The 14,957-nt window shown below is 42.1% G+C and overlaps 1 protein-coding gene across 1 annotated transcript in view; it reads right to left on the reverse strand.

Moving 5' to 3' along the window:
* slc7a3a (solute carrier family 7 member 3a) overlaps positions 1–5,405 on the reverse strand; it is a 30,605-nt gene extending 25,200 nt beyond the window's left edge. Inside the window, exon 1 of the mRNA XM_060936252.1 lies at positions 5,333–5,405. The gene's annotated coding sequence lies outside the window, so the exon portion shown is untranslated. The remainder of the gene's footprint in view (positions 1–5,332) is intronic.
* Between the last annotated feature and the right edge of the window lie 9,552 nt (positions 5,406–14,957).

The raw sequence follows: 14,957 nt of genomic DNA on the forward strand, positions 1-14,957 counted from the left end.
TAGAAACATACTGTATGTAATACATAGCCTTCAGTTAACCAAAAAAAAAAAAAGATATTCCTTTTGAGAGTACCTACAAGCCGACATGGGCTAATGATTTATCCATGTCGCAAAACACTAGTGACTCCTGCTTAATCTTGGAATGACGCACAAAGAATGTCTAAATCATTTGATCAATCCATCGTCTCCATGCTTAGGAGCTGGTGTCCAGTGATCGGACTCATCCGATTTTTCTTTCTTGCTTATATGAAAACAACAAAATAAATCAAGGTCTCAAAATATTCTCTCATGGCATTACTATATTCATTTGCGTCCTTGTTAAAAACATCACGGTCGCTTCGGCAGCTCTGGAGATTTCTTACTAACCAAGACGTCATCGAAGAATAGAATTTACATCACTATTATACCTTAAAATTATTAGAAAACGGGTGGAATTTTTTGCGGGAGATGCTTATTTAGCACTTTTTGGAAGGCATCAGCACTTTTTCTGACTTGGGAAAGGACTTTGCAGTTTCTCTGTAACATGATAAGCTGTGTTTTGAGAGAGAGAAAGAAAGAAAGAAAATGAGATACTGGTGAGGGAACGATTGTTTATAGCGGTTATAATATAAATAATAAGTCATGACAATTTAATACAAAGCATGAGGTGTTGTTCTTTAGGTGCTGATCGTTGGCAAATTACTGTGGTATTCATTCATAGTCTGTACCACTTCTCCACTGAGGATCATAGATCCTCATAGATGATTGAGCTGGAGTCAATTCCAGCTGACTTTGGTTCACCCTGGAAAGGTCACTAATCTATCATGGGGCTAAAACGGAGAGATAAACAGCCATTCACACTTATGGGCAGTTTAGAGTATACAATAGCCATTCGACCTCATCTGCATGTCTTTGGACCGTAAGAGGAAACCGGAGCACCTGGAGGAAACCCACACCGGCACATGAAAATCGCACAGAAACACCCCAGCCACCTGACAGGTTTGGACCTACGACAGAACCTGTTCACTGTTGCCCCTTTTCCACCAAACCAGTTCCAGGGCTGGTTCGGGGCCAGTGCTTAGTTTGGAACCGGGTTTTCTGTTTCCACTGACAAAGAACTGGCTCTGGGGCCAGAAAAACCGGTTCCAGGCTAGCACCAACTCTCTGCTAGTCTAGTTAACACCAGACCATATCACAAGTGAAATATGGTCTGGAATCCGCCTATTGAATTTCTCGTAGGGGAGGTGTGGTTTACGATTGTCAACGGCCGTTTATTGGACGTTGCGAATGTCAATCATTTGGCGTATACGTAGCCCATGGCCAATCATGGTAGTTGTACCCGGTGACGTAGTTAGAGTGACGAAGAGGCGAAGAAGAGAAGGAAAGAGAAAGAGAAGGCAAAACAAAAATAATTCAAAAAATTCAGAACAGTGTCTAAAGCTTGATCGAAAATTTGGTTCGTATCGCTCACCGCCATGTTAAATGTGATCCGTAAACAGTCTCAAATAAACTACAAGCTTCCGTTTGTCGAGTAGTACGCGTCACCGTCTTTCCACCCCTCCCCACTCTCTGATTGGCTCCCTAACTCAGGCGAGCCTTTAGACCATAGTTTCCATGCTGTCTTTTCAGATTGGAACGATTGTGCAAAGCAGCATGGGATTTCCCAGGCTAACTCTCTGCTGGGCCAGAGGAAAGAACCGCTTACGTCAGCAGGGGGGCGGAGTTGTTAAGACCAACAACAATAACAAGACCGCGAAAGATCGCCATTTTTAAGCGACGAGAAGCAGCAGCTGTACAAACGCGAAGTCATCCATTATTATTATTATTATTATTATTATTATTATTATTGTTGTTGTTGCTGCTGCTTCTTCCATGTTGTTTTTGCTTCGATATTCGCGCCAAGGTTTATGCAAACGTAGCAACGTAACTGACGTATACAGCGACGTAATGACGTGGCTTCCATTAGCACCGCGAGCTATGGAAAAGCAAACTGGTTCTCAGCTGGCTCGCAAGTTGAACGAGTTGTGAACCAGCACTGGCCCCGAACCAGCCCTGGAACTGATTTGGTGGAAAAGGGGTATGTGAGGCGACAGTACTAACCACCGGACCATGTGTTGCTGTGGTATAAAAGGGAAAAAAAGCATTTCAAGGGAACGTCATTATTGAGATATCGGTCCTGTTTGCCCTTTGTTGCACTATAAGAGCATCCAACATTCATTTTGAGCCTGGATTACTGGTGTATCTCAAAATATTGGAATATTTCATTTTGAGTAAAACAGTATAAATAGCGTGCATCTCTCGGTCCAATTCAGTACATATAACCACAATCATGGGGAAGACTGCTGACTTGACAGTTGCCCAGAAGACGATCAGATGTCCTCCACCAGGAGAGTAAGCTACAAAAGGTCATTGTTGAAAAGGCTGGCTGGAAAAGGTGCACAAGCAGGATTTTCAAGAAAAAAAAAAGATCCAAAAACTTGGGAGAACTTCACAAGGAGTGGACTGAGGCTGGTGTCAGTGCGTCAAGAGCCACCACGCACAGACGTCTTCAGGAAAGGGACTACAACTGTCGCATTCCTGATATCAAGCCACTCCTGAACCAGAAACAAGGTCAGAAGCGTCTTATCTGGGCTAAGGAGAGAAAGAACTGGACTGTTGCTCAGTGGTCCAAAGTCCTCTTTTCAGATGAAAGTAAATTTTGCATTTCATTTTGAAATCAAGGTTCTAGAACCTGGAGGAAGAGTAGAGAGGCACAGAATCCAAGGTGTCTGAAGTCCAGTGTGAAGTTTCTACAGTCTGTAATGATTTGGGGTGCCATGTCATGTGCTGGTGTTGGTCCACTGTGTTTTATCAAGTCCACTGAGCAACAGTCCAGTTCTTTCTCTCCTTAACCTAGGTAAGATGCTTCTAACGTTGTCTCTGGTTCAGGAGAGGCTCGATATAAGGAATGCATCAGTTGTAGCCCCTTTCCTGAAAATGTCTGTGCATGGTGGCTCTTGATGCACTGACACCAGCCTCAGTCCACTCCTTGTGAAGCTCTCTCAAGTTCTTGAATCGACTTTTCTTGACAATCCCCAGAAGTCTGCAGTCATACCTGTTGCTTGCGCACCTTTTCCAACCAGCCTTTTCAGCAATAACTTCTGTGGCTTACTCTACTTGTGGAGGGTGTCGAAGAGTCTTCTGGACAACTGTCAAGTCAGCACTCATTCCCATGATTGCAGTTGCGTGTACTGAACTAAACCTAGAGATACACTATTTATACCATTTTACTTAAACTTGAAGTGAAATATTCCAATAATTTGAGATACTGTATTTCTGATTTTCATGAGCTATAAGCCACAATCCATTATCTGTAGCTGCTTATCCTGTTCTACAGGGTCGCAGGCAAGCTGGAGCCTATTCCAGCTGACTATGGGCGAGAGGCAGGGTACACCCTGGACAAGTTGCCAGGTTATCGCAGGGGTAACCATTCAATTTAGAGCCACCAATTAACCTAACCTGCATGCCTTTGGACTGTCGGGCAAACCGGAGCACCCGCAGGAAACCCATGCAGACATGGAAAAAGCATGCAAACTCCACACAGAAAGGCCCTTGCCGGCCACTAGGCTCGAACCCAGGACTGTGAGGCGACAGTGCTAACCACGACACCACCATGCCACCTTCCATCCATCCATTATCTGTCGCCGCTTATCCTGTTCTACAGGGTCGCAGGCAAGCTGGAGCCTATCCCAGCTGACTACAGGCGAGAGGCAGGGTACACCCTGGACAAGTCGCAGACAAACAACCATTCACACCTACGGTCAATTTATAGCCGCCTGCATGTCTTTGGACTGTCAGGGAAACCGGAGCACCCGAACGAAACCCACGCACACACGGAAAGAACATACAAAGTCCACATTGCCGTGAGGCGACAGCGCTAACCATTACACCACCGTGCCACCCTCATCTCATTATCTCTAGCCGCTTTATCCTGTTCTACAGGGTCGCAGGCAAGCTGGAGCCTATCCCAGCTGACTACGGGCGAAAGGCGGGGTACACCCTGGACAAGTCACCAGGTCATCACAGGGCTGACACAGACAACCATTCACACTCACATTCACACCTACAGTCAATTTAGAGTCACCAGTTAACCTAACCTGCATGTCTTTGGACTGTGGGGGAAACCGGAGCACCCGGAGGAAACCCACGCGGACACGGGGAGAACATGCAAACTCCGCACAGAAAGGCCCTCGCCGGCCACGGGGCTCGAACCCGGACCTTCTTGCTGTGAGGCGACAGCGCTAACCACTACACCACCGTGCCACCCTCTGTTTTTGAATTAAATTATGAAAAGAAATGAACCGGTCACAATATTCCAATATTTTGAGACGCAATACTTGACCAGTACTGATGTACTATGAACTACATTAGCTTTAAAGTCGAGGCTCTGTGAGGACTCACAAAACTGCCCACATGGTCCAGGTAAAAACTGGGGTGAGGCATATGTACTCACTAAGTTATTATACAGAAAGTGTAGCACCTTTTTTTGTCTAAATGCAGCCAAAACAAGTCCCATATGAGTGAGTGAGTGAGTGAGTAAATACACCACCGCCATGTAAAGGAGGGCAGTGTGAGATGGCATCATGAGACTCTGCAAGCTGATGCAACTCTATTGAGCGGGAAATCTCTCTCTCTCTCTTTGATAAAAGACTATAAAGCAATCAATCAAAGTTATTTAGCAATCAAGAATAAAAAAAACACCAATAAACAGGGAAATGTACAGGTTAGTCTACTATTCACCACACACCAAGTCTGTTTAGGTAATGAAGGCAAAAAAAAAAAATGTACATTTGGGTTAAAGAAATAAAACTTCTTACAATGATGTAAGAGATAAAACTGCATTTATTTATACACATTAAAATTATACATTAATGTAAATAAGAATAAGAAAGTCGTGTGATAGCTACAGTGCATTATAGCTTAGCAATGTTATACATCATATACTTGTACTAGTACTACTACTGATGATATTCATTCATTCATTCATTCATTCATTCATCCATCCATCCATTCATTCATTCATTCGCTACCAGATTTCTACCTTTAAATTATCATCAACTACAACACAAAATATTATAACAAATCCACATATTATTCCCCGAATCCCTCAGCTGTACTGGGATGATTTAAACAAGCTAATGCTAGCCATGTGAAAATGACCCCAACTGGTGCGAGCGATTGCATCAGATCTGCCTCGGGTGTAAAGTATTCACCCCCTCACGCCATCTTTCTCCTCCTGGGGATTACTGAACATAATCCCACACATACAGGTCGGAACCACAACATTTCTGAAACAAATTAAACTTTAAATTACCTTCTGTTGCCCTTCAGCAGCCGGACCGATCAGTGACTCCTTCAGTATTGAACACACACAGGCTTTTTAGACTGGTGAGTGACGTCAGGTAAACAAACCCGCCCCCAAACCAAACCACGCCTTCCATAGACACTTTATTCCAGAGCATTTTTTAACACAGTTACTGGGAGACCAAATGACGTCATCGCTAATAGCATGACCACACTTGGCACGTTCTAGTCTCATTCTCGTTATCTCTAGCCGCTTTATCCTGTTCTACAGGGTCGCAGGCAAGCTGGAGCCTATCCCAGCTGACTACGGGCGAAAGGCGGGGTACACCCTGGACAAGTCGCCAGGTCATCACAGGGCTGACACATAGACACAGACAACCATTCACACTCACATTCACACCTACGCTCAATTTAGAGTCACCAGTTAACCTAACCTGCATGTCTTTGGACTGTGGGGGAAACCGGAGCACCCGGAGGAAACCCATGCGGACACGGGGAGAACATGCAAACTCTACACAGAAAGGCCCTCGCCGGCCCCGGGGCTCGAACGCGGACCTTCTTGCTGTGAGGCGACAGCGCTAACCACTACACCACCGTGCCGCTGGGATTTGGAATGTCCCAAATAAACATATTAGAAGATGCCTTTATAGCAAAAGAAAAATAACTCCGAATGGTCTCCCAGTGGCCAGATTTGGTCTCCTAGTCAATGCCAAACCAGCTTCACTGGGAGACCAAATTTTAAACCAAGTTATGTCTTATCATTTGGTTCAATCAGTTGCAATTAATTAACCAAGTACCATGTAAGTATACATTTAACAAGGAAAATGAAGATCTATGTTATAAGATATACACACAAGATCATGTTGGTTAAGAAAAACAAAACTAAAAAACAGGTAACAGGACTGAAAAAAATGCAGCCATCTTTGACTTCCAAACCTTGTAATGTAGCCTGAGGTTGACCAATACATATTTTGAATAGTTAAATATGTGTTATTATAATCAGTGTTGAAAAGATATAACAAATTAAGTTTAATTTGGGAGTGGTACAACAAGCAAATGGCACCCATTCAGTGGAATGTCCCAAATAAACATATTAGAAGACACCTCATTCATCTCACCTCATTATCTCTAGCCACTTTATCCTGTTCTACAGGGTCGCAGGCAAGCTAGAGCCTATCCCAGCTGACTACAGGCGAGAGGCAGGGTACATCCTGGACAAGTCGCCAGGTCATCACAGGGCTGACACACAGACAACCATTCACACTCACATTCACACCTACGGTCAATTTAGAGTCACCAGTTAACCTAACCTGCATGTCTTTGGACTGTGGGGGAAACCGGAGCACCTGGAGGAAACCCACGTGGACACGGGGAGAACATGCAAACTCCACACAGAAAGGCCCTCGCCGGCCACGGGGCTCGAACCCGGACCTTCTTGCTGTGAGGTGACAGCGCTAACCACTACACCACCGTGCCGCCCCTATACTTAACTATGAAATTATTATGATTAAAATTCTTCAGAAACAGTATTTCTTTTGCACTGTTGTGTGACTCCATATCCTATCCATGGTTTAAATATATTTTTTTCATAAGAAATCCACAATATCTTAGTTAAAATACACATTTTAGTCGTGTCTCTGGGTTTTCACTCAGTCCTGTTACCCAAACATATTACCCCATCTGACAAATTTGGAACATTCCATAAATCACATGCTCAACAGGAAGTTACATCAGTTGTGTCTTCTGAAGGCTATGGGAAGACCAAAAGTTAGTTCTCTCATTTACTTTTCTGTATATTTGATGATTTTTTTTTAACTTTGACTGATAAGGTCAATGTCAACATACTGTCCTGTTACTTAAATAATTTCTTAGATGATATTTGTTTATTTTAAAAATACAGATTTTTGGTAAATCACTAGAATGTGCTACGTGTGGTCATGCTATTAGCGATGACGCCATGTGGCTTAATTCCATGTATTAGCTAATCCTAGGCTAAAAACTCAGTCCTGTTACTTTCAGAGTTTTGGTAACAGGACTGAAAAAAATGCAGCCATCTTTGACTTCCAAACCTTGTAATGTAGCCTGAGGTTGACCAATACACATTTTGAATAGTTAAATGTGTGTGTTATTATAATCAGTGTTGAAAAGATATAACAAATTAAGTTTAATTTGGGAGTGGTACAGCAAGCAAATGGCACCCATTCAGTGGAATGTCCCAAATAAACATATTAGAAGATGCCTTTATAGCAAAAGAAAAATAACTCCTCATGGAAAGACTTATTGGAACTCCCTCTTCAAAGATATAAACTGGAGTAGAGCTTGGCTTGTCCCATTTAAATTTTTAATTTCTAATAAAATCAGAGAATTACATCTTAAACTATTACATAACATCTATCCTACTAATGCATACATCTCCAGATTTTCCGATATCGAAGACAGCTGTACCTTTTGTAAAAGAGATAAAGTATCATCCATTTATTTTATAAATGCCCATTTTGTATCACCTTTTGGAAAGATTTGGGAAATTTTCTTTTCACTAAAACTACAGTCAAGTATCACTTTGATGAGAAAATCATTATTTTTGGCACTTTCTCGTACTATAATAAATTTAACGTAATTAATCTCCTTATATTACTAGGTAAATTCCATATACATAAAGTCAAAATGTCCAAGGCATCCCCCTCATTCCCATTATTTTTAAATTGAATTAAAAATGTATTTTGAGTCTCTGTCACATATCGAATCCAACAAAAAGTGCTTATCAGCTATTCAATTTTATTCAAATTACATCAAGTGAAATTGTCTGTCATTTCAATTTGCCGCATTTTATATCTCCTTTTCTTTCTTTAAACTTATTTCTATTTATTATTTTATGTTATTTTATTCACTTATTTATCTTATCACCCCCTTTTTTCTATATTACTTTTTTTTTATTTATGCCTTTGTCATGTCTTGGAATGTCTGTCACTTTGTCTTTCACTTGTTCTTACTGTTTTGTTGTTGTATTGTCTAATAATAAAGAAAAAAAACACGCCTTCATTCATAGTAGCTGGTAAAACAAGTGAATTTGAAGATAATTTATGACTTTATTGTGTTGCTGCAGGATGTCATATATTACAAACGATATAAGAGTACACGAATCAAAATTAAGATAATCGCTCTATCTAGACTAAAAACTGTCAGACTGGGTGGAACAGAAGAAGAAACCTTTGTCACATGCACACTTCAAGCACAGTGAAATTAATCCTCTGTATTTAACCCATCTGAAGCAGTGAACACACACACACACATACCCAGAGCCACACTACAGAGCAGTCAGGGATTAGGTACCTTGCCCAAGGCCGCCTTGGACTGTGGGGGAAACCGGAGCACCTGGACACGGGGAGGACATGCAAACTCCACACAGAAAGGCCCCCTCCGGCTACTGGGTTCGAACCCAGAACCTTCTTGCTGTAAGTGCTGCCCAGTAGTGGTTAGCACTGTCGCCTCACAGCAAGAAGGTCCTGGGTTCGCAGCCGGCGAGGGCCTTTCTGTGTGGAGTTTGCATGCTCTCCGGGTGCTCCGGTTTCCCCCCACCGTCCAAAGACATGCAGGTTAGGCTAATTGGTGGCTCTAAATTGACCGTAGGTGTGAATGTGAGCGTCAGTGGTTGTCTGTGTCTATGTGTCAGCCCTGCGATGACCTGGCGACTTGTCCAGGGTGTACCCCGACTCTCGCCCATAGTCAGCTGGGATAGGCTCCAGCTTGCCTGCGACCCTGTAGGACAGGATAAGCGGCTAAAGATAATGGATGGATGGATGGATGGATGGATGGATGGACTGTCAGACTAAAGAACTCAGCTGACAGGAGTCTATAACCATGGACTACCTCCTTGACTGTTTACATTTGTTTGCACATTACTGCCCTTTTTGCTGTTGTTTCCTTGACTGTTTACATTGTTTGCACATATTTGCACATTACTGCCCTTTTTGCTGCTACGTCAAGTCAAGTTTATTTCTATAGCACTTTTAACAATAGACATTGTCGCAAAGAGAGCTTTACAGAATTTGAATGACTTAAAACATGAGCTAATCTATCCCCAATGAACAAGCCTGTGGCGACGGTGGCAAGGAAAAACTCCTTCAGGCGACATGAGGAAGAAACCTCGAGAGGAACCAGACTCAAAAGGGAACCCATCCTCATTTGGGCGACAACAGACAACATGACTAAGTCAGACTAAAGAACTCAGCTGACAGGAGTCTATAACCATGGACTACCTTCCTGTCTATTTACACATTACTGCCCTTTTTGCTGCTATTTCCTTGACTGTTTACATCGTTCACATATTTGCACATTACTGCCAGGAAAAACTCCCTCAGATAACATAAGGAAGAAACCTTGAGAGGAACCAGACTCAAAAGGGAACCCATCCTCATTTGGGCAACATACAGCATGACTAAGCCAGACTAAAGAACTCGGCTGACAGGAATCTATAACCAGACGTTCCTGTCTGTTTACATTTGTTTGCACATTACTGCCCTTTTTGCTGCTGTTTCCTTGTTTCCTTAACGTCTGGTTACATTGTTTTCACATATTTGTACATTACTGTCCTTTTTGCTGCTACGTCAAGTCAAGTTTATTTGTATAGCGCTTTTAACAATAGACATTGTCGCAAAGAGCGCTTTACAGAATTTGAATGACTTAAAACATGAGCTAATTTATCCCCAATGAGCACGCCTGTGGCGACGGTGGCAAGGAAAAACTCCCTCAGGCAACATGAAGAAACCTCGAGAGGAACCAGACTCAAATATTATTATTATTATTATTATTATTATGCAGTTACTATGGTGCCATGGTATGATATTCTTCATCTTCAGTAACTACTTTATCCTGGTCAAGGTCATGGAAAATGTGTAGTGAGTCACAGGAACACTGGGTGTGAGGTGAGAATACACACTGAATGGGATGCTAGTCCACTGTACAGCACCATCCACATGCGTGCACACACACACACCTAGGGAAAGTTCATCTCATTCTCATGATCTCTAGCCGCTTTATCCTGTTCTACAGGGTCGCAGGCAAGCTGGAGCCTATCCCAGCTGACTACGGGCGAAAGGCGGGGTACACCCTGGACAAGTTGCCAGGTCATCACAGGGCTGACACATAGACACAGACAACCATTCACACTCACATTCACACCTACGGTCAATTTAGAGTCACCAGTTAACCTAACCTGCATGTCTTTGGACTGTGGGGGAAACCGGAGCACCCGGAGGAAACCCACGTGGACACAGGGAGAACATGCAAACTCCGCACAGAAAGGCCCTCGCCGGCCACGGGGCTCGAACCCGGACCTTCTTGCTGTGAGGCGACGGTGCTAACCACTACACCACTGTGCCGCCCCTAGGGAAAGTTGATTGATTTTATTTCGTCAAATAATGCACAAAATACATATAGTGTACATTAAAATACACGGATAACACAAGAAAGTGTAGAACACTTATTTCCATTGTGGTCCAGCAACTTAATACACTCTCAGAAAATAAAGTACACTATTATACCTTCAGGGGTACAATGGCTTGTCACTGACGCAGTACCCTCTAAAGTACTTATCTGTACCCTTTATATACTGCTCAGGAACATGTATGTACCTTTTTGGCCCTAAAAAGGTACGTTACCTTGAGACCTAGCAGGTACATTAGTGTAGATTATAACTTGGGGGGGAATGGACGCCTACTGTACCCCTAGTTCTGACAGTGTAGTGTATAACCAGTCCACCTACCTGTATGTTTTTGGAAGGTGGGTGGAAACTGGACAACTCGGAGAAAAACCTACAGACACTGGGAGAGCATCAATACAGTCAGTAACCCAAGCTCAGGATCAAACTGGGAATTCTGGAGTTACCTTTTGTGCCATCATGATGTCTACTTCTTCATATTATTTTTAAGAATATGCAGGAGAGGTTTGTATTTGTACTTTAATTTTGATCATTTTATCTCATCTCATCTCATTATCTGTAGCCGCTTTATCCTTCTACAGGGTCGCAGGCAAGCTGGAGCCTATCCCAGCTGACTACGGGCGAAAGGCAGGGTACACCCTGGACAAGTCGCCAGGTCATCACAGGGCTGACACATAGACACAGACAACCATTCACACTCACATTCACACCTACGCTCAATTTAGAGTCACCAGTTAACCTAACCTGCATGTCTTTGGACTGTGGGGGAAACCAGAGCACCCGGAGGAAACCCACGCGGACACGGGGAGAACATGCAAACTCCGCACAGAAAGGCCCTCGCCGGCCACGGGGCTCGAACCCAGACCTTCTTGCTGTGAGGCGACAGCGCTAACCACTACACCACCGTGCCGCCCTGATCATTTTATACCTGGGGAAATTGATAAATCACTTGTTTGCTTTACTTTTTATGGCTAAAATATATAGGAATGAATGAAAACTGACACAAAGGAAATTTTCAGTAAATACTGTAAATCTGACTTAAGACTAAAATAAATATATTTATATACACACACACTATATTGCCAAAAGTATTTGCTCACCCATCCAAATTATCGGAATCAGGTGTTCCAATCACTTCCATGGCCACAGGTTTATAAAATCAAGCCCCTAGGCATGCAGACTGTTTTTACAGTTTGGCGCTGGCCCCTTCCTCTTCCAACATGACTGTGCACCAGTGCACAAAGCAAGGTCCATAAAGACATGGATGACAGAGTCTGGTGTGGATGAACTTGACTGGCCTGCACAGAGTCCTGACCTCAACCCGATAGAACACCTTTGGGATGAATTAGAGCGGAGACTGAGAGCCAGGCCTTCTCGTCCAACATCAGTGTGTGACCTCACAAATGCGCTTCTGGAAGAATGGTCAAACATTCCCATAAACACACTCCTAAACCTTGTGGACAGCCTTCCCAGAAGAGCTGAAGCTGTTCTAGCTGCAAAGGGTGGACCGACGTCATATTGAACCCTATGGATTAGGAATGGGATGCCACTTCAGCTCATATGTGAGTCAAGGCAGGTGAGCAAATACTTTTGGCAATATAGTGTATATTAGTAGAAAGAAAGAAATCACTTCAGAACCATTGCATTTGGAGGGTGAACCAGTCACAATTTGATAAGGTTGTCATAGATTATTTTTCCCCATTTCATATTACTGTACATCATACAGTATAATATGTATATAGACAAATACATGACATACAAATGATAACTGCTCTAATGAAATAGGAAAGGGTCCTAGCTAGAAAATATTGTATAGTAGGTTTCAGTAATAATTGTAGAGAGAGTTCAAATTGCAGCAAATGTTTCGTGTCAGGTGTATAAAAGTGTGCACTTTGGTGGCATTTCCCCCAAATGGCTGGGAGGCACCATTTACTACGGTGCAGTTTAATGTGATTTTCTTTCTTTTTAATCGACTCCTATGTTGGAATCGTGATGTCATTCTAAGTAAAAATCATTACTGGAGCTATATAGCTGGTACCCGACTGGTTAAAGCAAGTTGAGTTTGCCTAGCGGCCGTTTTATTTTCTCTGTTTGATGTGCAGAAATACTGTACGTGTACCAAAACCACTGTGTCCCCTATGTTCACATGGTATATTGTACATATTTCTGTTGTGCATTCTTTATTCTCACGCATAATGTAAAATTATTTCTATTGTAAAATCCTTGAATACATGTTTGTTCCAGCAATTTGCTCTGTGTGTGTGAAAATACACACATTTTCCTGTTTGCTTTGAGTATTTTTGGTACTACAAAAGCATACTTTGTCTGAGTTTGTATGCAGAAATGCACACTGGGCAGCGCTCCAACGAAAGAAAATAAGCTTTACTATTGGAAACTTCGTCATGGGCTGACCCAGGATGGTGGGCCGTGATGTCTACTCCTGTGTTGGAGTCAAGCTTAATACAATAAACATTAATGATAGGATTGTGAACTCAGTGGCCCTGTGTGAAATGTGTAAGGTGTACGACGAATGAAAAGTGGCTTTCTAGTGTTTTTCAAACCAGCTTGAAGCCTTGTGCATATATAAACCCCTTCCTTCCTTAATCTCGGTCTGCTTCCCCATCAGTAAAAACAATGTACCTTTAGTGGATGCAGCTTTACAGCCTGTGATCTCATCCATTGTGAGCAGAGTTTTGTTCCACAATGTTGGTCCCTTCATCAGGGTTCGGATGACAGAGACAGCTGAAGAGTTGGGGTCAGTGAAAACTACATGCTCTTTGACTTTGGATATGATGTGTCAGTATGTATAACCTTCAAATAGATCCTACATATAACTTCCACTCCATGGCTTAATGTGTTAGTCATGCGTTATGCACAAACTTAACACCAGCCATGTGAAAATGTGAGAATGAACATTCAGCATGCTATCAAACCTTCAGCGACTGAAAGTGTAACAAAACACTGTCTGGAAAGGAGAGAAACGTGAGACGTGAACTCTGATTGAACATTCACATAGTCACCTAAATCATAATTGCCTGGCTTTTTTTGTTTTTGTATATATAAATTTGTGCTTTTTTCAGAGGCTTGGGGCAGAGAAGGAGAATAAACCAACGCAAACATATTTTAGCCTTTTGGGTACTGTGTAAAGGAGTTTTCAAATGAGAAAAAGATATCACAACATTGTGTCATTCTCCTTGTAGATTGCATTGGACTGCAATTTCATGCTAAAGTTGCGTCACAACGCAATGCAGTAAAATATTTCATATGTAACTTTCACACTGCCATCTGCTGGTCAGTGTGAGAATTACTTCCATACAAACTACTGTACTACATTCCCATAAATACTGTAATGACAATCATATTTCCCAAAAGAGGACACATTTTCAAATACTTTATGAAAATCAAGAACTTTCCAGTTTATTATTAGGTACACCTACGCCATACCGTCAATTTATGAGAAACATGTTCGCATATAGTATATGTAGACCTACTTTATAAATACATAATGTATAATTACTGATTTTAGCAAATCTCTTATTATGCGCAAGTACTGTAGACTGACCGTTGATCTGGTATTATCTGGGTGGTGACCAATTCTCAGTTTGAAAGAGCATGGTTAATTATCAGTACTCTCAGTAAATCCTTACTTTTTTTTAATATATATATATATATATATATATATATATATATATATATATAAATATAATAGCATCCTATGCCTTATAACCACAACACTGTTGAGTTCTCGAATCTGATTGGCCAGAAAGTGTTGATTAATTTTCTATAATAGTGCTGGCTGTAATTCACATCACACAGTTACAGTGGTGCTTGAAAGTTCGTAAACCCTTTGGAATTTTCTATATTTCTGCATAAATGACTTAAAACATCAGATTTTCACACAAGTCCTAAAAGTAGATAAAGAGAACCCAGTTAAACAAATGAGACAAAAATATTATACTTGGTCATTTATTTATTGAGGAAAACGATCCAATATTACATATCTGTGAGTAGCAAAAGTATGTGAACCTTTGCTTTCAGTATCTGGTGTGACCCCCTTGTGCAGCAATAACTGCAACTAAACGTTTGCGGTAACTGTTGATCAGTCCTGCACACCGGCTTGGAGGAATTTTAGCCCATTCCTCCGTACAGAACAGCTTCAACTCTGGGATGTTGGTGGGTTTCCTCACATGAACTGCTC

Source organism: Neoarius graeffei, chromosome 12, assembly GCF_027579695.1.
Source record: "Neoarius graeffei isolate fNeoGra1 chromosome 12, fNeoGra1.pri, whole genome shotgun sequence".
NCBI lineage: Eukaryota > Metazoa > Chordata > Actinopteri > Siluriformes > Ariidae > Neoarius > Neoarius graeffei.